Below are 24950 nucleotides of genomic sequence, written 5' to 3'. Positions count from 1 at the left end.
AAAAGCATCTACTGTGTTGAAAGCAGCAGTATTGGAGGTAAAACGACACTCATGAATTATAATTACTGGGTAAATAATTTTATGGTTGGGGGTCACCACACCATGAGGAACTGTATTAAAGGGTCACGGCATTAGGAAGGTTGAGAACCACTGTTTTAGAGTATGTCACAATAGGGATCTGACATCTTTAAAGTTCTGTGGGATAGATAGGATTGATGCCCCATGGAGAGGGGGTGATATGGTTAAAAGTATCTCACAGAATGAAACAAAATGGATCTACCAGATGGGGACATTGATCCCTAACGGGTTAAATGCAGAGATTGACATAAATAGTTTTTTATCCAATTGGTAGCTTTATTCAAGTGCAATTTATCTGTGTTGTATGCGTATGCATATATATTGGAGAAATAATCTTGTTATTTTTATTTTTGTTTCTTTTATTTATTTTTGTTTATGTTTATTTTTACATTGTATTATTTTTAATTTTTATTTACATTTATTTTCATTTTCATATTATTTTATTTTTATTTTTTTTTGGTAGTCTCTTCATTCTATATATGTGTTTTTTTGCCATTTTTGTTTTAAACTTTCCTCTGTTTGATGATTTAATGTACTTGTTTTTGATGTTTTGATTTTTAGTTCATTGGCCAAAGATCTTATAGTGAGTTTAGGTTCAAACGTATGGTTGGTTCAAGTGTAATATTAATGGTTTAAGTGTTGAACCAATGATCAGATAAGGTTTTGAGCCATTGACTTGTTATTTATTGTGAAGGAATCTCGCGGTGTGGGAGCAAAGGATGAGGTAATTTACTTATCAAGGTTAACCAACCTATGGAAAAAGAGGGGAGGGACTTTGTGTTGTCAGATAAACAGCTGAAGACTGGAGGTGTGTGTCTTGAGAACGCCCTGTGGGAGGGGCGAAATGTGTTGACGCACTTTCGGTCTGCTGTCCTTACGTCCCCTGTCACTTCCGATGAGTGGAACGCACGCCAAGCGGTACGTTCCAAGCGGTCATCTTTAATGTTGTTGGAGCTGTATCCTGTCATCCTATGCAGAAACAGGCTGTGAGGTCTCTGATATGGGCTTGCAGAAGCCTTGGAATTGATGCTAGCCGATGAGGGCAATAAATGAATGCTTTTATTCATCCTTTGAAATGTGAGTGGTCTGGCATTTTTATTAGTACTGCACAGGGTTAATAGCAGTATTACACTATTTTATATTTTTTTCCCTTGCACTGCTGTAGAGTTTGGTGGAAGGAGAAGGCAGGAGTGAGTGGAAGGAGAACCCTAAATCTTATATGGTGGAAAGGAGTCCTGGAGGTTATAAGGTGGGTTTAGGATCCCAAAAATCCTAAAAGGCACATTACTCACCATCATCTGGTGAGTGCGGTTGATGTTGGTTTCTCACTGGTGGATGGTGGAAGCACAATCTTTTTGGAGAAATCATTTTTTAATACACAATCTATTTGGGAGAAAGGACTTTTGTTTTTTTAATTTTTTATTATATATTTTTTGGACACTTTATTATGATTTAAATACTTTACATTTTTTGGGACACTTTATTATTATTTAATATTTATATTGATTTATACACTGTATGGAATTGATTTATGTTATTTATTTAGTGAAGGGGTTTTGATTTGCGCTGTTTATTTATATTTTTTTACTAATTGGTTTATTATACCTGTGCGCAGCAGCAATCCATACCCTTATTATACCTTTGGAGGTTTTTTCCTGTGGGCTGGGGTTTGTTATACATTTATTAAAGATGTACCACTGGCTGTTGGTTGCTTAATATACATATGAGGTACTTTCCAGCTCTGCTGCATGTGCCAAGTCAGAAACAGTCTTCAGGGTGTTCAGGGTTTTGGGACTGAGTGGCTGACTATTAATAACGTTAATCAGCCCTGGATCTCAGAGGACTCCCAAATGCCCTGATAAAATCAATACATTTATTTTGTACTAAACATGATCAAACACTTTTTTTTCTGTTGTGATCAAACACTTTTTCCTGTTATGCCTGTTGTTTCTGTTACTGCAGCCTATGTTTTCTCCCTCCTGGCACCTTGAAAATGTAGAGCCAGCGGCCAGTTCACCCAAGGCCCGAGACATAGAGTCCAAGGAGCCATCTGATATTTACCAGCACACCCCTCAAGGAGTGATGGACTTTGCTACAAAACGGCTCCCAGTTTGCAGCCCTTTAGTACAATCAGGCGGCTGGCATATCATCTTGGCACCTTAAAATAATTGAAATTGCTGAAAAAAAACACTTTGTGTTTTTACATTTTGGTCTATTCAAGCAGCTTATGTACTGTTCTGCCTGTGCTTAAATTTATTCAAAAGTGCATTTGATATACTATACTGCATTTTTTTTTTTTTTTTAGAAAACACACTTGCCTTGTTTGTGTATGCGCAGTTTGGATTACTCTACTACTATTCTAAACTACCGTCTTGCTGCTGGTCATTTTTCTCTGCTGTTTCTCTGGGACAGCATGACTATATTTTATTTTTAAACTGTCTTTATTATGGATATGACACATGTACAGAATAATTAGACAATTATTAAAGACATCAAAAATGTGACATGTGCCTTGGGGCAACAAACAGAATACAAAAAATGGTACAAACAAGGCTCCATCTCTTGTATCTTCTCCATTATGATTACTGAAGGCTCAATATTACAGTTGTGAGGGATTAGCCCAGTAGCGGGTTGTGCTTGACCCCCTGGATCAGTCAGGGCACAGTGAAAGAGGATCAGCACGACAGCAGGATCTTGGTGAATAAAGTTGTGCTTTATTTACAATGCTGGGGAACACACGGTGCATATATTCAAAAACAGCAAAACAACTACAAACAGAAAATAAAGCCTTGCCACACTGGGCATCTAACTGCACACACAGGTTCCTATCTACCTGTCTGGATACAGCCTATTGCTGCTCAGATACAGGGTGTTCACACAGAGCGTCTCCAAGTCCAAAATCACACAGATTTACTCTCACCGCAGTATTGTTTGGTTGCTCCCCAGTCTGTTCTGCACAGCAAACTGGTTCCAGGTTGGAGCATTCTCCCTAAGCAGCCTGGGAGTTTTATAGAGCCCAGAGCCCTTAACTCACTACACCTGAACTCATTACATCATCAGTGAGCCAAACAGGCTGACTACACAGCACAACAGAAGAAAAAGTCAGTGTATAATATGAACCTGGTACAAATATATCTCCCATCCTAGACACATCCCTTAGTTCTTCCTGCCTTCCTGTCACACAGTGTAAACATATGGGGCTGATTGCTTATTACCCAAAGCAACCCTTGATCTTCAACTGAGTTATTTAAAGTGGAACTTTAGTTTGAAAATTAAGTCACGTTAGATAATTTTATGCTGGCCCCTTTTGGAGGTATAGCTACTATATGTAAAACATTAAAATAAGTGCTTATACTGTTTAAAATCCAGCAATATGCTGTCTTATTCTGCTCTTAACATGCTCAGTTGCTCCCTATTCTTTTTGGCACTGTGCCAAAAATGTATAGGCTGACTTGCTGACAGCCCAAAGATGTAATGTTGCTCAGGGCTCTGGGCGTCAACAAAATGGCAGTTTTCAGCAAGAAGAGACAGGGACAATGGTAGAGGAAGTTTACAGCACACACTAGTTTTGGTAACATAATTATGAATATGGAATGTATGTGTAAAGTTCCACTTTTGGGTGAGAGCAGATGTACTCCATCTCTTCCAGATTTTTGGAGGCTTACATGGACAACTTTGTTTATTATATATTATTTTTGCATAGGGAATTATTTGATATTATTTGACTGACCAACACAATCCACTAGGTTAGTGTCAGGGCTGCCGCTTGTATACACTTAATAGCGATAATCTTTTTTGTCATAAATAGTCTCTTTCAAGAAAATCCTGATACATGGGGACCATACCTCCTCCTCTAGGATTCCAAAGAGATGCTTCTGGAGTGCAGCATACTGCCTGAAGCAGTAGTGAGGTAAGCATTGTGACAAACCTGGTGGCAGTATAAGGATACCACTAAGCATGAGAGGATTAAGTGGATGAAACCCACCTGGGGTTGTGCACAACTTATACAGTTTGTACAGGGTAAACAAATCATCTTATGCTATCTCATTTAAGTTGAGTAGGTGTGATAGATAACATATAGTTGGATGAGTTTGTTTTTGACAGCTAGTGTTACCAACAAATGGGAGGAACAAATGTCCATCCAATCGTCCCTGGATATCAAGGGTCTGCAAGCCAACTATTTTGCCCTCACCACCCAAGATTTATATATTCTGCTGAAAGTAATGATTCTTCCCTCCAGAATATTGCTGATTATCACATGGATAATGGAGGACAGTACTTTTTCTTGAAGAATTTCTCAGAATAAATCAGATTCCTCGGAAGTAAAGGGAATATCTATGAATAAGTATAGTATCATATTAATACATCATGTTGTCATGACATTTTCAGACATAAACCTCATACATCTCTACAATTGCGATGAATCATAAAGACCACACTTACATGCCTGGGTATGAGAGCATACCAAAAATAGAGCTACATAAATGTGGTCTTTATGATTCATTGCAATTGTATAAACGTATGAGTTGTATGTTGAAAAATTTCATGACAATATGGTATACTAATATGACACTATACGTATTCAAAGATATTCCCTGTTCTTCTGAGGAAATGTATTTATTCTGAGAATCACATCAAGAAACAGTACTGTTCCCCCACAATTTTTGAGAGCATCAGCAGTATTCTGAAATAAAGAAGCATTGCTGTCTTCAAAATATATAAAGCTGAGTAAAGGAGTGGTTGAGGTCCTATTTTATCTGTGTATTTTGTATAACATTATTGGAGTACCATTATAGTACTGTATATTTTATTATGTGATTGTAATTAATAAATGTACATATTTTATACATCAATTTTGTGCATATTGTGTAGAGAGTATTTGTATTCTGTAAATGATTAGAGACCTAATCATCAAGGTTACTATTTTAAGGGAGCAAAAGGTAGAGATAGGTTGACTAGGCATGCCTGACCCTTACTAGGCATGCCTGGTCAACCATGCCCCCCCCCCCCCCACCATATGCTTTTATTTTCAGTGTAACAAAACCCCTGCTCTGTTTCTAAACCTCTAACCTGCTCAATCTGCTCACAAAATTTTCCTGCTGCATGTCAATTTGTTCTTACGTGCCTTTGAGATGATGCACTTGAATTTCTAGTGTAGCAAAACACTGGCCTTGGTTGTGTTTTCACATTTTAGCCTATTCCATCTGGATATATTCATGTTCTGTCCTGGTGCTGGCCAATTTTTACCAAACCATGCCTAGCCACAATAGTTCTGTTGTTTTTGGACGGAGAGTGGTGTTTGGGTACACAGTGCTTTTACATTAAATCAATCATTGTTATATATTGTAGGAGCTTTGGGTGTTTCATCAAACACCCACCCACCCATAAAATAAATAAAAAACTCTACATAATACAAATAATCAAAAAAATCTCCCTGTTTTACATTCAACAACTGCCTGATGCAATATGATTACCCCAAGATAAAAGGTATAATAATTAAAAAAACAGAAAAAACAAAAGACCCATAACAACTGAAAATCCATTTATAATTCAGATGCTGGTACTGATCTTTAAAAGGAATTTTCATGGGCAGGACACATAAGAAAATTCTCCCCGAACCCTGCATTACAAAGAACTTAGTTTGAACACATAGTTTGTAAACCAGAAATCTTGGAATGTTCAGATATGGACTTTTTAGGCACATACACTTCACACCATATTTTGTTAAAAACTTTTATATCTCTTTATTGACAACAATTTATATAAAATACATATTTGGACATATAATAAAAACAATAACCATTTCAAAGGTTGAATGATGGAATATGCCCCAGACAATTAGTTGAAGTACTCAGTATATGCAGTCTCTTCCGTCATTACATGGTATATTCCTCCATCTACAGGCGATTTTTTCTACTTTGAGTGGTAGTGCCCTACGTGTTTTGCGACCAAAATTGCTTCTTCGGAGGCTCACATTTTGTCTAGGAAACAAAATTCTTTGAGTAATCTACACAAAGTATCTACAATTAACAACAAAATGTATAATTAACAACCTACTAATGAGTGCAGATATAAGAACACACAAAAGTAAGGCGATGGCTGGGGACACCACGGGTGAAGGAGTGGATCCCCCACCATATAAAGAGTGCGGGGGCACAAAAACAACAGCTACTGGAGGAAGGATCACACCATCAGAAAGCAAATTGGATAACTTAATAAGCTATAAAAATCCAGAAAGAATCCACTGGAAAGGCATATACTTACTGCAAAATGACGATTGGCTAACAGGCCTGTGACAGAAGCATAGGCAGGACAGAACACACAAAGAAGATGGGGAACACACAAACTTTATTGAACTATGAAAGACACTCAATCAGGACAGATCATGGCACTCCGCGACATGCGGCTTGTTGGGACACCCACGGTAAGCGGGCTCACGGGGACTCAACAGGACCTTGGCGATGGGGTCTGACCTAAGCACAACCCCCACACAGCTTTCTAGGGACAACATCAGGCTCATGGGGACTCAACGGGACTTTGGCTGTGGAGTCTGGCCTCAGCACAGCTCCCACACAGCTTACTAGGGACAACATCAGGCTCACGGGGACTCAATGGGATTTTGGCTGTGGGGCCTGGCCTCAGCACAGTGCCCACACAGCTTTCTAGGGACAACAGCAGCCTCACGGGGACTCAACGGGATTTCTATGGACAACAGCAGCCTCACAGGGACTCAATGGGAGTTTGGCTGTGGGGCCTGGCCTCAGCACAGCGACCACACAGCTTTCTAGGGACAACATCAGGCTCACGGGGACTCAACGGGACTTTGGCTGTGGAGTCTGGCCTCAGCACAGCTCCCATACAGCTTACTAGGGACAACATCAGGCTCACGGGGACTCAGCAGGACTTTGGCTGTGGAGTCTGGTCTCAACGCAGCTCCCACACAGCTTACTAGGGACAGCAGCAGCCTCACGGGGACTCAACGGGACTTTGGCTGTGGGGCCTGGCCTCAGCACAGCGCCCACACAGCTTTCTAGAGACAACAGCAGCCTCACGGGGACTCAACGGGATTTCTAGGGACAACAGCAGCCTCACGGGGACTCAATAGGACTTTGGCTGTGGGGCCTGGCTTCAGCACAGCGCCCACACAGCTTTCTAGGGACAACAGCAGCCTCACAGAGACTCAAAGGGATTTCTAGGGACAACATCAGCCTCACGGGGACACAACAGGACTTTGGCTGTGGGGACTGGCCTCAGCACAGCACCCACACAGCTTTCTAGGGATAACAGCAGCCTCACGGGGACTCAACAGGATTTCTAGGGACAACAGCAGCCTCATGGGGACTCAACGGGACTTTGGCTGTGGGGCCTGGCCTCAGCACAGTGCCCACACAGCTTTCTAGGGACAACAGCAGCCTCACGGGGACTCAACGGGTAGCGATGGCTCAAGCACTCAGGGGGGCAGTCCAGGTAGCTATACTCCGGGCATGCCATGGGGCAGTTCAAACCAGGGTGGTCTCAGCGCCCAATAGGGGCAGTTCATGACAGGGTTGGTCTGCGCGCACAATAGGGGCAGTTCATGACAGGGGTAGTCTGAGCGCACAACAGGGGCAGTTCATGGCAAGGGGCATCTGAGCACACAATAGGGGCAGTTCCTGACAAGGGTAGTCTGGGCACACAATAGGGGCTTGTTCATGGCTTCTAGGGACACTCAGAATAGGCGTCTTGCAGATGCTCAGCAGCAGGCAGCTTCCAGGGGGGTAGGCGACTTGCGGACGCTCAGCAGCAGGCGGCTTCTAGGGAGGTAGGCGACTTGCCAATGCTCAGCAGCAGGCAGCTTCCAGGGACAAAGTGGTCAGCAGACAGGGAGGCTTCCCAGGGACCCAGCAATCAGCAGACAGGGCAGCTTCCTAGGGCCCCAGCGATCAGCAGACAGGGTGGCTTCCCAGGGGCCCAACGAGCAGCAGACAGGGAGGCTTCCCAGGGCCCCAGTGATCAACAGACAGGGCGGCTTCCCAGGGCCCCAGCGATCAGCAGACAGGACGGCTTCCCAGGGGCCCAGCAATCAGCAGACAGGGCAGTTTCCAAGGGCCCCAGCGATCAGCAGACAGGGCGGCTTCCCAGGGGCCCAACCATCAGCAAAGAGGGCAACTTCCCATGGGCCCAGCAATCAGCAGACAGGGGCGGCTCCCCAGGGTCCCAGCAATCAGCTGGTAGGGACACAGCGGGCTTCAGCAGGTAGGAACACAGCAGGCTTGCAGGGGCTCGGCAGGGTCTTGGCTGTGCGGGGTTTGTGCCTGGGATGGTTCTGACCTTGGGGGAGTCTCCTGCAGAGTGTTCAGTGGGGATGGCTGCGGAGGCCCGGTCCCCACCCGGACCTCCCAAAGGAGCAGCTGCAGCGGACAGCACAAGAGGGAGAGAGAGAGAGAGAGAGAGAGAGAGAGCGGCCTGGTCCCGTGCCGGCTTCTTTAAAGCCGTGCGGGACGGCTGACCTAGCGTCAGGTTGCCGGGGCAACGAGGCACGTCCCCCTCACTCAGGCCATGCTGAGGGAGCATGGCCTTTGTCTCCAGTGGGTGCAGAGCGTGGGAAAGCCTCATGCCCGCGCCGTGCCTGCCAGGGGCGTGCGGAGACACCTTGGCGGCCCTTTGCAGTAAAGGTGCTAACCGCACCACAGGGGGCGTTTCCTCCTGTCCTGCACAGCCCTTTGATGTAGGCTGGCTGGACACAAGGAATCCACAAGGGGGGAGGGAGGGGTGAAGGGACAGGCAGAGGGACAGGCAAAGGGGGGTGGGGAAGGCAAGGGTACTCCGTGACAGGCCTACTAAATATTTTCAAGCCCTCCACATGAAAAGATTGTAACCAAAAGGTAATGTTCTCATATACTTGGAGTCCTATGAGATAGGAAAGAAGGGGAGAAGAGCTTCCATAAATATCTAGATATTCAAAAGATATCCAAGGGGCAGTATCCATGGTAACATAAATTTACAAACTTCTTGGGCACTGGTAACCAAAAATGAGGTCTTGTAGCTTGTGAAGGCTATAACCACAGCTGCTCAATAACCCATAGGGGACATATGTGAATAGAACAGTACCTGATACTGAGCGCTATTGGTATAGAGACAAATTAATTAATTAGTGACCAGAAAAGTATTAAAAATTAGCAAGGATGATGACAATATTATCCAAATAAAAAAAGAAGAATTTTATTATCCACTTGAAAGGAATTAAAAATATTGTTCATAGTCATATGTCCAATGTAAACGAAGGAATAAATGGGTGGTATAGCCCAAATGCGTGAATATGGTCAATAAAATTGGATAACTGCTAAGGAAACAGGTACATCTGGACCAGGGTGCAGGAGGCGGTGGAGAAGAATCCCATGGGCTGCTCTGCTGGAAGATCGGTCGCCAACTGCGAGAAGGTACCACTCACAGAACAGGATGCTGCCTCGGATGTCCCCGTGAAGCATGAAAACCAGCAGATGGACACTGATGGATGGACAGAGAAGCCAGGGTATAGCTACAGCTGATTGATGCTACACCGCTGGCACCACGAGGAGTCCCGGAGGCCATCCTGATTTGGTCAGTATTACTCTTTTATACCCATCTGCCTGAACTTTGGAATAAATATCCTTGACATACTACACTATTGGCTTCCTCTGTTTTTTGAGCCCCTGTGGGAGCTCATCATGATTGCAGAGCGTATGCTATTGGAGTATGGATTATGAAGCAGTGGAGGCTACATGACCAGATCTGACCAGACCTATGTGAGGGCGTCTGATGCGTTTTTATGATGTACAAATGCGCACAAAGATTGCGTATCTGGTGAGTGTGCAGTCTTTACCTTATTTTCTCACCATTTTCACGTTTCCGGTTATTGGACGCCTGAAGATCATCAGTGATCTTGTTCACATTTTTTGGACTCATTTAGATTGGTTATAGATCTTTCACGATATTAGCCACATAATATAGTGGCATATATGCTTGCACAATGTCACCTTACTTATCTATTTATATACAAGGCTCATTAATTTGTGGACGTCTATGCGTCCGTCTGTGATTTCAACCACACTGTCACCTTTTGGTATGCTCAAAATTTTGTTTTTTTGTTTTTTTTTTGTTTTGCAATATTAGTCACAGATTCTAGTTGCATATGAATTTGCACAATGTCACCTTATTGATGATTAATTATCTATATATGAATTTAGCATATATACATTATATTTGTGATTTTTACCAGCGCTGCACCTTTTTAATATATTACTATCTAATGACCATTGCTCATTATTTAGAATGTCAAAGTACGTTGTTTCATATTGGTCAGATGACACCACTACTATATTTCCACCTTTGTCAGATGGTTTAATAACTACAGTATATTAGGTCTACGTTACAATCGGATTATGGCTTGTCTTTGTGCAAATGTTGTATTAGGATCTTTGATAGTTATATTCATACATTTGACATCACTGACCATGGCAGTTATGAAGGTCCATATCTGAGAATTTATAGTTAAAGGAGAAGTACAGCCAAAGCTCCTTCGTTCTGCATTCTGTTGACCCGTTCTCAGCTGACAGCAGACTGAAGTCCACTGTCGGGTGATATCACTCAGTCGGTCCAGGCTGGGGAAAGATGCCAACTTCACAGTTGGTTTGCACCCTAGAGCATGGAACAGAACCCGGCTCAACCTCTCAGCAAATCACTGAGAGCCTGAGCCAGCCACTCCCTCTCCCTCCACAGCCCTGTGCTCCAGTGAGCGTTGGGGAGGCTCAGCAGACAGCGGTGACTGACAGTCCCAATCTCTGCTCAAAGCGGAGAGGAGAACTCAGTGGTCATGTGATCACTGAGTTCTCACCCTTAGAGCTGCCAGGAGAGAGATAAAGCATCGGACCTATGCTTCATCCACCTAGGTAAGTATAATGTGGGGGGGGGGGGAAACAACCCCATACTTCATAGTAAGGAAAAATTTGTGATTTGTTTTCAAATTGTCAATGAAGGAGTGTATTCTGTAGTCAAGTTGATGCTCATTTGGGTGCCATAGTGTGATTGGGGGGCAGGAATGGTACTGTAGATGGACTTAGTTGTATCACATATATGTAGTTTGTAAACCAAGCTACTAAAATTTCACATACGTTTTAACATGATACTATTACTTGTAAAGCCTATTTTTATCTTTATTGTTAGCTTTCATGAAAATAACAACTGGTAATGCTGATATAAAAGGTTTTTGTTTGGGCACTTTGCATTATGGAGTAACAACACTCTGCCTGTCTCCAACAATTTCCTGCCTTTAAATCACTCTGTCACATGCTCTCCCAAGGGAAACTATAAGTTTATGTGCTGATACATGTTTTTTCAGGAATATTCCTCTGCTGTCAAAATTTTAAAAAAGGCATGTGAAAAAATTATTTCAGACAGCAACAAAAATACTCTGTGAAAAACACATGCAGCCTGCATTCACTGTACTTCATGTGGACAGGGACAGGATGTAAAGAGGCTGTCGGACATCAGCAGAATTGTGATGAAAAGAATAAACAAAGGTAAACTCCCTTTCCTTTCCCAACCTCATTTCTTTAAGAAGCATAGTATTTGCTATCTACATGACTTTCAGTAGGGTTTACATCCTTTTAAGAGACCTAAAAGCCCTACACTAACATTTTCACATGCAGTTTGTCAGCAGCACTATCTATATTTTTCCTCTCAGATATAAAGCACATTGTCAGGGAGTGGCCTGCAGCCTGATGTGAGAGGACATGTACTGAGTGAGCTCTAGGGTATTATCCACACAGTCCATCCTTATCCTCCTCAGCACTTCTGATGCAGTGGCCCTCCTGCGCATAAGGTCCCCGGCAGCCATGATGAAGAGGAAAGTACAGGTGGGCACATAGGGCTTCTGGGTGGCCTGACTACTCGAGTCAATGGCATGTGGGAGGATATCTCTTTATTATGCCATGACTTATAATGCATCCGTGAACATACATCTGCCCTAGAGGGTCATGTTAGTGATCTAGAGGATACAAGAGGTAGAGGTAATCAAAGCTAAAAATGAAGACCTAGAAATAGGATGTAAAGCAACAATATTAGAGTAGTGGGGTTTCCTGAGAACGAGCCTACTACCTTTGCTGAGGTGAGTATATTTTGTCTACTATTAGCAAAGATAACACTAATATCACTATTTGCTGTGGAATGTAACCTTCGGGTCCCCACCCGCCCTCTGCCTCCTGGTAACCAGCCCCAGTCATTATCATACATCTGCTCAAATATCATGGCACAAAACTAATCCTGCAAAAATCACATGCTCTTGGAGAAATTTTGTACAATGGCCCCAGGATCATGCGTTTTCCCGACTTCTCCCCTGATGTGTAAAAATTAACTAGTTTCATGGAGACTAAAAATGCCTACAACAGCTTAAACTTTCATACTCCATACTTTACCCAGCAAGGCTACATGTAGTAGCTGATGGTGAAACCCAGTTTTTCAAAACTCCTGCTACCATCACTGATTTCTAAATAGAATGGGGAAGAGACGCTGGAATACCTGAGGACTCAGGAGTCCTCACTTTTGCTTGTTATTCTTCCTCTAGAAGCAGGTGTTCCATACTATTAAATTCTCCTCATTAAAAGGCCATTCAGTCTGCAAAGTTACCTCAATTGCCTTAACTGTTCAGTTTGTTTCAGTTCCTTCTGTTTACACTACCTACTAACAATTGCCACCTGCTATCACATTCCTGGAACATTCCTGCCACCACTTAATAATATATCTGCTAAAAGCCTCCCAATTCCATAACTGAGCTAGGGGCCACTCTCATCTGTAACAAGGGGTCATGGTCTCCCTCATTGCTCTGCTGAGGCCTTTCATCTGAAATCAACCTTGGGTGAAGGCTGACTACATCGTACAGTATGTGTTCACCAGAGTTAATGCTTACTCAGACCTGCACTACAATATCTGCATTCATGGGAACTGAATTGCACCGGGTCCATTAGCATTGTTACATGCTATTACATGTTATCATTGTTCTGTAATGCTATTTCCTCTCTTTGGGTGCTTATTATCAGTGAGTAAATACATCTGGCCTGTGGTTCATGTATAAGCTATATGCACCTCTCGCGCTAATCACACCCTGATTTTCAAATGCACCTTGTTGTTAATAATTCCATTTGATAATGGGTATGTTATGTTAATCTTTCTACACTGTAGCTTTCACAGCTGAACTTCTATTTTCATTTCTTCTTCTTACTGCACTCTCATCCCACATTCCTACCAGCCCCCTCAATTTTGCAATTCTGGCATGTGCCTCTGAAGAGCAGAAGGGACTCAACAACAATGGCAACTGTTAATTTGATTTCATATAACGTAAGGGGCCTACACTTCCCAGGTAAGCAACACCAAATTTACCATGAGGTATAATGCCTTTGCTGTAACATAGCATTTCTACAAGAGCATTTCTACAAGAAACCAATGGAGACTGTCAGACGCCACTCCACATATTATGTTACCAGTTTTTATAGTTTACCAGACATCCACAAAGCAAAGGAAGTTGCCATTGGGTTTCACAGTAACACTTCCCTTCTCTCTGACACGATAACAAACAATCAAGAAAGAATTTTATCCCTAAAGGCTCCATTGGCAATATTGCGTGAACATTAGCTAAATTCTATTGCCCCAATCAAGGTTAACCCATCTTTATTTCTCAAACGCTAATGAAACTTTCTGAGTTTGCCATTGGGATCATCATATTAGCAGGCGATCTGAATTTAGCTTTAGATCCCAGCATGGACTCCTCACAAGGTTTTACATCTTATTTAAATGTCTTAGATATATTACAAAATGTCTCCATGATGCTCAACTCATAGATGTGTCTACACCCGTGAAAATGAGATTACTCCTATTATTTGAATACTCATTCATCTTACTCTAGGTTCAATTCCAATTTTTATCGTTGATAACTATTTAGAGCTACTACACAAAGCTGCTATAGAAACAGCCACTGTTTCCTATCATGCTACTGTTACAGCATAATTTCATATACTCTCTCTACCTATTCATGCTAACAAGTAGAAGTCGAATTACTCCTTACTCCAAGACCCAGTTGTTCTAGCTTAGTTGACTGCTGAACTTCATTGGTATAACATTTCTAACAAAACACCAGAGATTGCCCCTGCCTTGTTTTAGGAAGCACATAAGGCCACTATAGGGTATGAACTCATTGAACTAGGAGCTTGCAGAAAGAAAGAACTGAACTGGTGGCTGACTGAGCTACTTCAACAAATCAAACATCTTGAACAGCTGCACAAACATAGAGAAAACATAGAGATTTAGGGAACTTTAACCACTAGGGGACCGCCCGCAGTACATATGCTGCTACAAGGCGGCCCCTGTGCGCAGGATCACGTATATAAATGTGATCCTGCATTCCAGGGTAGGGGGCACGCGCAAGGCGCGCGACCGTCCTACCCGTGGCACCAATTTGCGGCCGCGGGTGTCAATCACCGGGTCCCAGCCGGTGATTAGCTGCTGGAGCCTGGCGATTGCCAGCAAACACTGAAGGGGAGGATGGCTGCATTATTTTCAATTGAGCTCTCCTCCATGTCAGCTTTCAGCACACTGTTCAGGGATCGCTGGACACAGCCTTCCGGTACAGTGTGCAACAGAGAGGCACACAACACCGCTCCCTAGTAAAACACTCCCCTCACACAGTTAACCCTTTGATTGTCTCCAAAATTCAACCCCTTCCTTCCCAGTGCCATTAGTACAGTGTCAGTGGTTTTTTTTTGCACTGATCACTGTATTGGTGTCACTGGGGATGTCAGTGCGGCACAGGTGCACAAAACCACACAAACACACATATATATATATATATATACATGATTCGCACTCCCGTGGTTTTCACACCCCTCCCAGATGGCGTCAGATTGCCCGTCAGTACACCAGTAATCACGTTTAACCCCTTGATTGCCAGGAAGACACTCATAAACAATAAACCTCCATTACTAGTATAGTGTCTGAATGGATCAATATCTTTGATCAGATCAGCACTATACCAGCGTTCACATTAGTAGAGCGTCCCCAAGAATGCAGCGCTAGCGGGATCAGCCTCGGCACCTGCCAACACCTGCGTTTAGCCCCTACGCTTACCTTCCCCTTCTCCCCCAGCAAGTGCAGTGCCAGTAGGTCACTGTCACTTGATACATTGCACACAAAACCGCAATGTTCGCAGAATCAGGCCTGATCTCTGTTAGCACTTGCCGGTAAATTTTGATGACTCTCATATGCAGCAGAGTGCCAGTACTAGTGCCGCTCTACCTTTTTGGTGAACTGGAGAGCACCAGCGGTCTAGTACATCCTGGTCTTTCACATACCTCTTAAATCGTAAGCTCCCAGGATCAGGCCCTCCTAACCCCCTTGTATTGAACTGTATTGTTACTGTATTGTCTCCCATTATTTTGTAAAGGGCTGAGCAAACTATTGGCGCTGTATAAATTCTGTATTATAATAATAATAATAATACCAGCACTGCAGTATCACTTGGTTATGTGGCGAGTCCCACAAGCTGGTGCGGTGGCGAGCACAAGTATTGTCCCGCAACCACCAAGAATTCGCACACAGGCCCATAGAGCGCCTAATATCCTTCCGGATGTGGCGCCTAATATCCTTCCGGATGTGCTTGCAAATCCCGATTGGCAACCCACAAATTCTGAAGCACCCATACTTCTCCCATTTACTGCCCAACCTGGAATTCAGGTGGAAATAGCAAATTTAACTCCTCCCCTTGATTTTTTGGAGCTGTTTTTCACGGAAGATCTGTATGCATTGATTTAGGATCAAAGCATTTTATAAGCACAAAAATGTATCGCCGCCAACCCAAATTCAAACCTTGCCAGACCTTTTTGCATGGAAACTCATTATGATTTCCGAATTTATATTTTTTTTGGGCCTAACCCTCAACATGGGCATTACTAAGAAAATTGAATTGTGGTTGTATTGGTCCACAGACCTGATTCATCATATGCCCGTGTTCTCTGCTGCCATGGCCAGGCATAGATATGAGAGTATAATGTTTTATGCATTTCAACAACAATACACTCTCGTCCTCGAGGTGACCCTGAATTTGACAAGCTCCACAAAATTCAGCCCCTCATAAATCACCTTAACCAAAAATTTGCAGATGTCTATACTCCCCAGCAAAAAATCTGTGTTGATGAGTCCCTCAATAATTTTTCTGGCCGCCTTGCATTCAAACAATTTCTCCCCAGCAGGCGTGCCAGATATGGGGTCGAGACGTAGAAGACCTGTGAGAGGACAACAGGCTATACTTATAAGTTTTGGATTTACGAGGGAAAATATAGCCACGTGGAGCCCCCCGGATGCCCAGACTACATGGGGAGTAGTGGCAAGATAGTTTGGGACTTGGTGTCATCCTTTTGCCATATGGGGTACCACTTATACGTGAATAATTTATATTTAAGCGTGCCACTATTTGGGCATTTGTACAATCTTGGCGCATGTGGCACCGTGTGACCTAATGTGTGCCCACCATTAGAAGTGGGTGTATGCAGGGCGGTATATTTTAATGGTTGGCATACCACACATTTTTTGTTTTGGCAGAGATTTCTTCTCTTTTTTTCATAGCATATATACCCAACAAGGACCAGTGACGTACTGGCACATCACTGGACTTTAGTTATACCAGGATGATGCCTACAGCTGCAGGCATCAGCCTGGTATCATTTTCATATAAAAGCAATTCTAGTGGCTAATTAGCTGCAGGGTTTCTTTTACAAGCAGTGGGAGACAATGCCCCCCCTCCCCCGCTGCCTTCCACAGCCTTTGTATATTGGGAAAGTATCTGATCACACCAATCTTGGTTTGATTAGATAATGTAAGGGCAGAGGAGATATCTAGAGTCTGATATAACCCAGATTTCTCCAAAAAAAAATATATGACAATGCCCATTGAAATTATAGGGAATATTTGTATTCTCTGTGATAGCATTAAATGTGATAAAAAAAAAAATAAAAGGGACAGTGTAAAAATATTTAAAAAAATGAAAATAACTTTAAAAAAAAGTACTCTTGCCCCCCCCGCGCACGTGTGCATCTGCATCCGTGAGCGTTGACCCTTTGCTATTATGGAAACAGCAATTGCACCATGCATGTGAGGTATCGCCACGAACTTCAGATCAAGGGCAGTAATTCTAATACTAGACCTCCTCTGTAAATCTAAAATTGTAGCTTGTAAAGGCTTTTAAATCATTGCCTATGGATAATAAAAATGTATGCCGTTTGTCGCCATTGCATGGGGCATGCGCAGTTTTAAAGCATGTCATGTTTGGTTTCTATTTACTCGTCATACCATCATCTTTTATGTTGTATCGAATAATTGGCCAATATATTGTGTTTTTGTGCATTAAAAGTAAAAAAGTGTATTTAAAAAAAAATTGCATTTGCGTTGCGCAAATACTATGTGACATAAAAAATTGCAGCACCCACCATTTTATTTACTAGGGCGTTTGCTTTAAAAAAATATATAATGTTTGGGGTTTAAATTAATTTCCTAGCAAAAAATACAGATTTTTTTCATGTGAACAAAAAGTGTCAGAAAAGGCTTGATCTTCAGGTGGTTAGAAGAGTGAATGATGTGTGGCATAAACTTCTAATGCTGGGCCTAAAATGCCCCACCCCCCAAAACGACCCCTTTTTGGAAATTAGACATCCCAAACTATTTTCTGAGAGGCATGTTGAATCAATAGAAGAATTTATTTTTTTACCACAAGTTTTTGGAAATTGACTAGCAAAAAATTTTTTTTTTGCACAAAATTGTCACCTAAATGATTTATTGCTCACACATGCCATGGGTATATGTGGAATTACTCCCCAAAATACATTCTGCTACTTCTTCCGAGTATGGGGGTACCACATATGAGAGACGTTTTGGCAGTCTAGTCAAGTACAGGACCCCAAAATCCAATTAGCACCTTCAGGCTTTTAAATGGCTTTATTTCCTCATTATACTTCCTGACTACCTATCACAGTTTCGGAGGCCCTGAAATGCCAGGATAGCACCAAACCCCCCAAATGACCACTTTTTTGAAAGTAGACACCCCAAGGAATTTGATAAGAAGCATGGTTAGTATTTTGCAGATCTCGTTTGTTGCCACAAGTTTTTGGAAAATGAAGAAAAAAAAACAAAAACATATTTTTACTTTTCGTTTTTTATATTTCAAAACCTTGTGAGAAAAAATTAGATCTGCAAAACACTCACCACTCTTCTTTTTAAATTATTTGGGGTGTCTACTTTCCAAAAAGGCGAAACTGTGATAGGTAGTGAGGAAGTGAAATTAGGAAGTTACGCTCCTTCGAGCTTTCAAAGTGGTCATTGGATTTCAGGCTCCTGTATGTGGCTAGGCTCCCAAAAAGTTTCACACATGTGGTATCCCCATACTCGGTAGAAATAGCAGAATGTATTTAGGGGTGTAATTCCACATATACCCACGGGTTGTATGAGAAATATATCATCAACTTTGTGTAAAAAAAAAAAAAAGTTTTTGCCATTCTCGAGAGACTTGTGAAAAAAAAAAAATTTGCCATGGACTCAATATGCCTCTAAGCAGATAGCTTAGGGTGTCTACTTTCCGAAATGGGGTAATTTGGGGGTGTTTGTACTATCCTGGTATTTTAGCACCTCAAGAAATGTGATGAGCAGTCAGAAAGTAAAAGATGTGTAAATTCTATTATCTATACCATAGTTTGTAGACGCTATAACCTTCACATAAAGCAATAAATATACACTAATTGGGATTTTTTTTAACCAAAAACATGTAGTAGAATACATTTTGGCCTAAATTTATGACAAAATTTTAGATTTTTTTGGATATTTTTTATGACAGAAATGAGAAAATATTGTTTTTAAAAAAAAAAAGCATTCTCAACATTATTTTGTTTATAGCGCCAAAAATAAAAAACACTCAGGTGATCAAATACCACCAAAAGAAAGCTCTATTTGCGTTAAAAAAGGACATGACCGCGCAATTGTCAGTTACACTAGTGCAGCGCTGTATAGCAAAAAAAGGCAGAAATTGCAGTATCTATATCATAGTTTGTAGACGCTATAATTTTCACACAAAGCAATCAATATACACTTATTGGGATTTTTTTTACCAAAAACATGTAGCAGAATACATTTTGGTCTAAATTTCTAACTAACTTTGAGTTTACTATATCTTTTTTATAGCCGAAAGTAAAAAATATTGTTTTTCTTCAAAATGTTCTGTCTTTTTTTCCTTTATAGTGTGAAAAATAAAAAGCGCACAGGTGATCAAATACAACCAAAAGAAAGCTCTATTTGTGTGAAAAAAGGACATAAATTTTGTTTGGGTGCAGCGTTGCATGACTGCACAATTATCAGTTGAATTAGTGCAGCGCCGAGTAGCGAAAAGAGGCCTGGTCATTAAGGGGAGTAAATCCTCTAGAGCAGGGGTGGGCAACTGTGGCCCTCCAGCTGTTGTAGAACTACAAGTCCCATGATGCATTGCAAAACTGACAGTTACAAGCATGACTCCCAAAGGCAGAGGCATGATGGGACTTGTAGTTCACTAACAACTGGAGGTCCACAGTTGCCCACCCCTGCTCTAGAGGACAAGTGGTTAAAGAAGATCTTTTATATAGACAAAAAAAAATCATCCATTAGTACACTGTCCTACACAAAAAAATTAACCTGTTAATACAGTTTTGAAGATCCTTACCATTTAGCAAAAAGGTTTAATTGAATTTTTATGACCTCATCTCATAACAGCGGGGATTACATGATATGCTCCCCTTTCTCTGCAGTAAAAAGAAACTATGGTTCCCATCAATCACAGGAAATTTGAATGATTGTGGGTGGGTACACTATGCATGTACATGTTGAATGTGTCTGAGTCCTGGTCCACCCACCACAGCAAGTGAGGCTAAATTGCATCACTGCTTCCTGGAGAAAAAACTACAGAAGGGATGTGACAAGACCTTGCAAACAGAAAACCAAAGAGAATGAATGGTTTAACTTGAGAATGAATAGGCTATTTCAGAGCAACTAGAAGAGTGAACCAGAAGGTGGATGACTTATTCAGTGAAGGTAGGAATACAGCCACAAGGACAGTCGCCTAGAGTTCTACTTTAAAGTATGTGGGTGTTATAGATCGTAGAAAACATTTTGAAGTTTTTTGGGGTTGAATCTCCTGGGGTAGAAAACGTAACAATGGCTATAGCAGGGTTGAAAAGCAATATAGAAAGATCCATACTGTATTAATTCATCCCTGTAATGTACTAATAGACTTAAAAAAGTATAATAAAGTGATGGCAAACCTTTATTTTTTTCAATAACAAACAAGTTTTAGTTACCAGCTCTGTGCAATGGCTTTGCACAGAACAGTCCCGATCCTCCTCTTCTAGCGTCCCTCATATGGGCTCCTAGCTCCTCGCTTCTGCCGAGTGGCCCCACAGCAAGCAAATTGTTATCGGGGCACTCATGCAGGCTTGCTCCATTGACACACAGTGTGCAACTCAGACCCGCCCCCACTCTCTCCTCACTGGCTGTGATTGGCAGCAGTAGGGGCCAATGGCTTTCACTGCTGTCTCTGAGCCAATGAGGAGGGAGAGCAGAGAGCTGCTCCTCTTGTGCAAAGCTGGATCGGGATCGGTCTCAGGTAAGAGGGTATAAGAGGTATGGTTGGTGGGGGGCTGAACATTGGAGGTTTCAGAGAATTCATTAAGGTAAAAATCCTTTACAACCACTTTAAAGAATATGTACCCCCAACATTTCATATTCCTAATATGTGCCTGCTGTACCATGTACTTGTATGAAAAAGTATCCTGTTCTCTTTTTTTGCTTCTTTTGTGTGAAATCCTTGGTGTTCCTGCCATTCCCTCTGCTTTCTTATGAAAAACTGACCACACTAGGCATTTGAGCACAGCTGAGAACTCAGCCTGCTCTCCTCTCCAATGATCAGACATGTTCTGACATGCCCCCTCCCCACACAGCCATTCACTGGGAAGATCAGCGTGCTGCTGTTTCTCTGCCCCCAGCTATTCTGAGTTCCTTGTGCAACTGGGAACAGAGAGTATGGGATCATGTATAAAAAAGGAGAAAAAATGAATTTATAATGTTTTTTATATATACAGTATACACAAGTGTTTTGTCTATCATTTCTATTTTAAATGGAATGGGTTATTTTGCAAGGTGAGGGTTCATATACATATTTTAGGTCCTTATTATATCTTATAACATTTTCCTCTAAAATACATCTATTTGTAGGAGTCATATGTCATATTTCAAAATAAGTATGTATGGAATGCTTTCAAATACTTATAGTACTCAGTAAAGCCATGTTCAATGTGAGGTTAACAAGTCAAACAATGAAGGAAACATAGTGTACTCTAAAAGGACAAAAAATATTGTAAACAAGGTCATTATTGTCCACCTCTTTAAAACATGTTGCTTTAAAAATATATCTATCTAATATATCTATCTGTAGGAATCACATCTAATATTCTAAAATAAGTATGGAATGCTTTCAAGTACTCATTGCTAATAGTACTCAGAACAGCTATGTTCAGGGTAGGGATGACATGACAAACAATGTTGAATCTTATAATCAATAACAGAACAAGCTACAAGTCCCTGTTGTTGGGAAAATGTATTTTGACTTAATCAAATTTCCTGTTTTTCTAATAAAAATATGAGGCTTTTGGAGTCAAGCCAGTGCTGTACTTCTAAAAGGCCTAAGACATTGTATGCCGCTATCAATCCACAGTGAGATTTTCCTCTAGCAAAACAAAACATGCATTTGGAGCACTTTCCAGTCTTTTATGCTTGAATGCCTAATTTGATTTCCCCACCTTCTTACAATTAATGAATTTCTCCTACTACCTTTTTATGTTTCTTTTCTAAACTAGGAAAAAAGCCTTGTGCTATTTATTGATTATATTTCCAGGTACACTTTACAATTTATTTATAAGATCCATATACTGAATTGCAATTATCTCAAACTGTGTTGCATATACAGCAAAATATGGCTTTCTTACCATTACTATGATATCATGCTGAGTTCTAGAGATGGGTCAGTAAAATTAGTGAAAATATTGTTCAACCTTGAAATCACATAGCCAGTGCCCTTGTTGCATGTATGCACTGGTCACGTGCCAGCTTATATTTATTCTGTACACTCATGGGGAAAATACATTAATCATGACATTGTGTTTTAAATTCGGTGTCAGGTTTTTTTTGTGTGTTTTCCAAGTTACAAATACATGACACAAGCAGAGTAATGACAGTATAATCTATATTCTCTCCTGCATAATTACATTTGTTACTACTTCATCCTTCATAATCTTAATTAATGTTTTATTACATGGGGGCAATGTGTTTTTTTCCTTTGACTTTTATTCGGAATTATATTGAAATACCTCACTGGTATTTAATATGCACTTGATGAATATATATATACATATATATATATATATATATATATATATTAATTGAAGTTGCAACAAATTCAGCACCGCATGGTCTTCCAGAGGATTGAAAGACTCATCCTGCTATATAAAACACATTAGACACAACTTTTCATACAAACTATAACTTAAAATATGACCACAGAAGGTACGCTGAGTAAACCTTAGTTAGTGAGCACAAAAGCTTGAGTACGGCCCGGTGCAGCCACACAAATCTAACCCGTGGTTATATTTCCATCACTCGAGCCCTTGGTGCCTTAGCAATCCCCTCAATTTTATTACTATTATTATACAGGATTTATATAGTGGCAACAGTTTGCGCAGCGCTTTACAAAATGAAGGCAGACGTTACAGTTGCAATAAAATTCAATACAAGAGGAAACAGAGAGCCCTGCTCATTAGAGCTTACAATCTAAAAGGGAGGGTGAAGTAATACAAGTGATCCCTCTCACCTGTGTGACACAGATCTGAGACTCTGAGTTACTGGTATTTGAGCAGTCTCTGACTATTGAAGTTCTTCTATTAGATCCATTGGGAGCAAAAGCAAGAAACAGCTGAAGAATGGTTGGGTCCTTCTGGTCTTCTGTGAGCTGATCCTCTTGAGTCATATATAGAGTCTTCTAAAAATGCAGGATCATTAATAAAATACATGGGAAGTTCATTTATCCATATGTACAGAACATCACTGCAGATGAAGGAGAAAGCTGATTGAAAATTCTTCAGCTGTATGTGAGAATTTTTGGGATATCCAAAAGTGCATTGTGACTTCCTTTGAGAAAAGGGGTCATACTTATCCAGTGAGTGCAATGTGCTTCTATCTGGGGATAAGGAAGAGCACCCCCCTCTGTCATTCCCTCCATTGGCTTCCGATTGCCCAACGCATAAATTTCAAATTGCTAACATTGACGTACAAAGCTATCCATAATACTGCCCCAAACTACATCACCGACCTGATATCCCAATACCACCCAACACGTACTCTTCGCTCCTCACAAGACCTCCTACTCTCTAGCTCCCTGGTCTCCTCCTCCCATGCCCAGCTCCAGGACTTCTCCAGGGCTTCCCCCATTCTCTGGAACTCACTATCCCAATCCATCAGACTGTCACCTACCCTCCTCACCCTGAAAACCCATCTCTTCAGGGAAGCCTACCCTGCCCTCACCTAACTGCCGATCTCCTCCATTCCTCCTACCACTCCATCCCCCACAGCCATTTCCTCCTGTACCACTATCCCCTCCCTCCTAGATTGTAAGCTCCAAGGAGCAGGGCCCTCGAACCCCTCGTGTATTGTATTGTTATTGTACTGTTTCATGTATTGTCTCCCATTGTAATGTACAGCGCTGAGCAAACCTTTTTGCGCTATATAAATACTGTATAATATTAATAATCTTCTTTGGTGTTGCATTTTCATCATGGATGGATTTATTTGCACCAAGCACTATGTTATTGAACAAGAACTTCTAATTGCATATACAAGGGGCGTTCAGATTAAACTAGGATTTTTCATTTTACAGGTATAAAAAGGGATGATAGTGACGCAGTAGTAAGTGGCAAGTGTGTCCTGTTATTGATAGGCAGCACACATGTTGTGGGTCAGTGCAGAGCCCGTTAATCAAGATGGCAGACACAGTGTTAGTGGAACAGCATGTAGTGATGAAGTTTCTTGTGAACAAAGGCATAAAACCCATGGATATCTACAGGAGATTATAATCACAGCACGGTGATGAGACGCTCAGCCGCAGTAAGACATATGAATGGTGTAAATGTTCCAAAGATGACCGTTTGTACATCAGCGGTGATCCCAGCTGTGGTGGTTCCTAGCACACTGCAGTCATTTTAGTGAAGATTCACTCTAGAATCAAAATGAACATCAAAGCAATGGAAGCATATGGACTCACCACCACCAAAAAATTTTCAAACAACTGTGTCTGCAAGTAAAGTGATGGCAATTGTTTTCTGGGACAAACGCGATGTTATTCATGTGGACTTTCTATCCCGTGGTGCCACTATCAACAGTGTGAATATTACCATCGTGTTCTGAGTAATGTGTATACACATCTGTGGAAAAAAACTGCCTGGTTTGATTACTAAGGGTGTCCTGTTTCTCCTGGATAACGCACAAGCTCATACTGCTCACTGCACTGTGCATGTGCATATTACAACAACTCGGTTGAGAGGTATTGCCGCATTCCCCTTACAGTCCAGACCACCCTACGAAAATTTCCACCTGTTTGGACCCCTAAAAGAGTTCCTCAGAGGTCAGTATTTCAGCACCGATGACGAAGTGAAGCAGGCTGTCCTAGGATGATTCAGGTATACAGACAAATCTTTCTATGCCGAAGCTTTCCAGGCATTAGATACATGCTGGGATAAGTGTATAAATGTAGT

The sequence above is a fragment of the Staurois parvus genome, unplaced genomic scaffold (genome assembly GCF_062004578.1).
Source record: "Staurois parvus isolate SC_StPar_1 unplaced genomic scaffold, SC_StPar_1.0 ptg000695l, whole genome shotgun sequence".
NCBI classification, from domain to species: Eukaryota; Metazoa; Chordata; class Amphibia; order Anura; family Ranidae; genus Staurois; species Staurois parvus.
Note: the sequence above shows the minus strand (reverse complement) of the source record.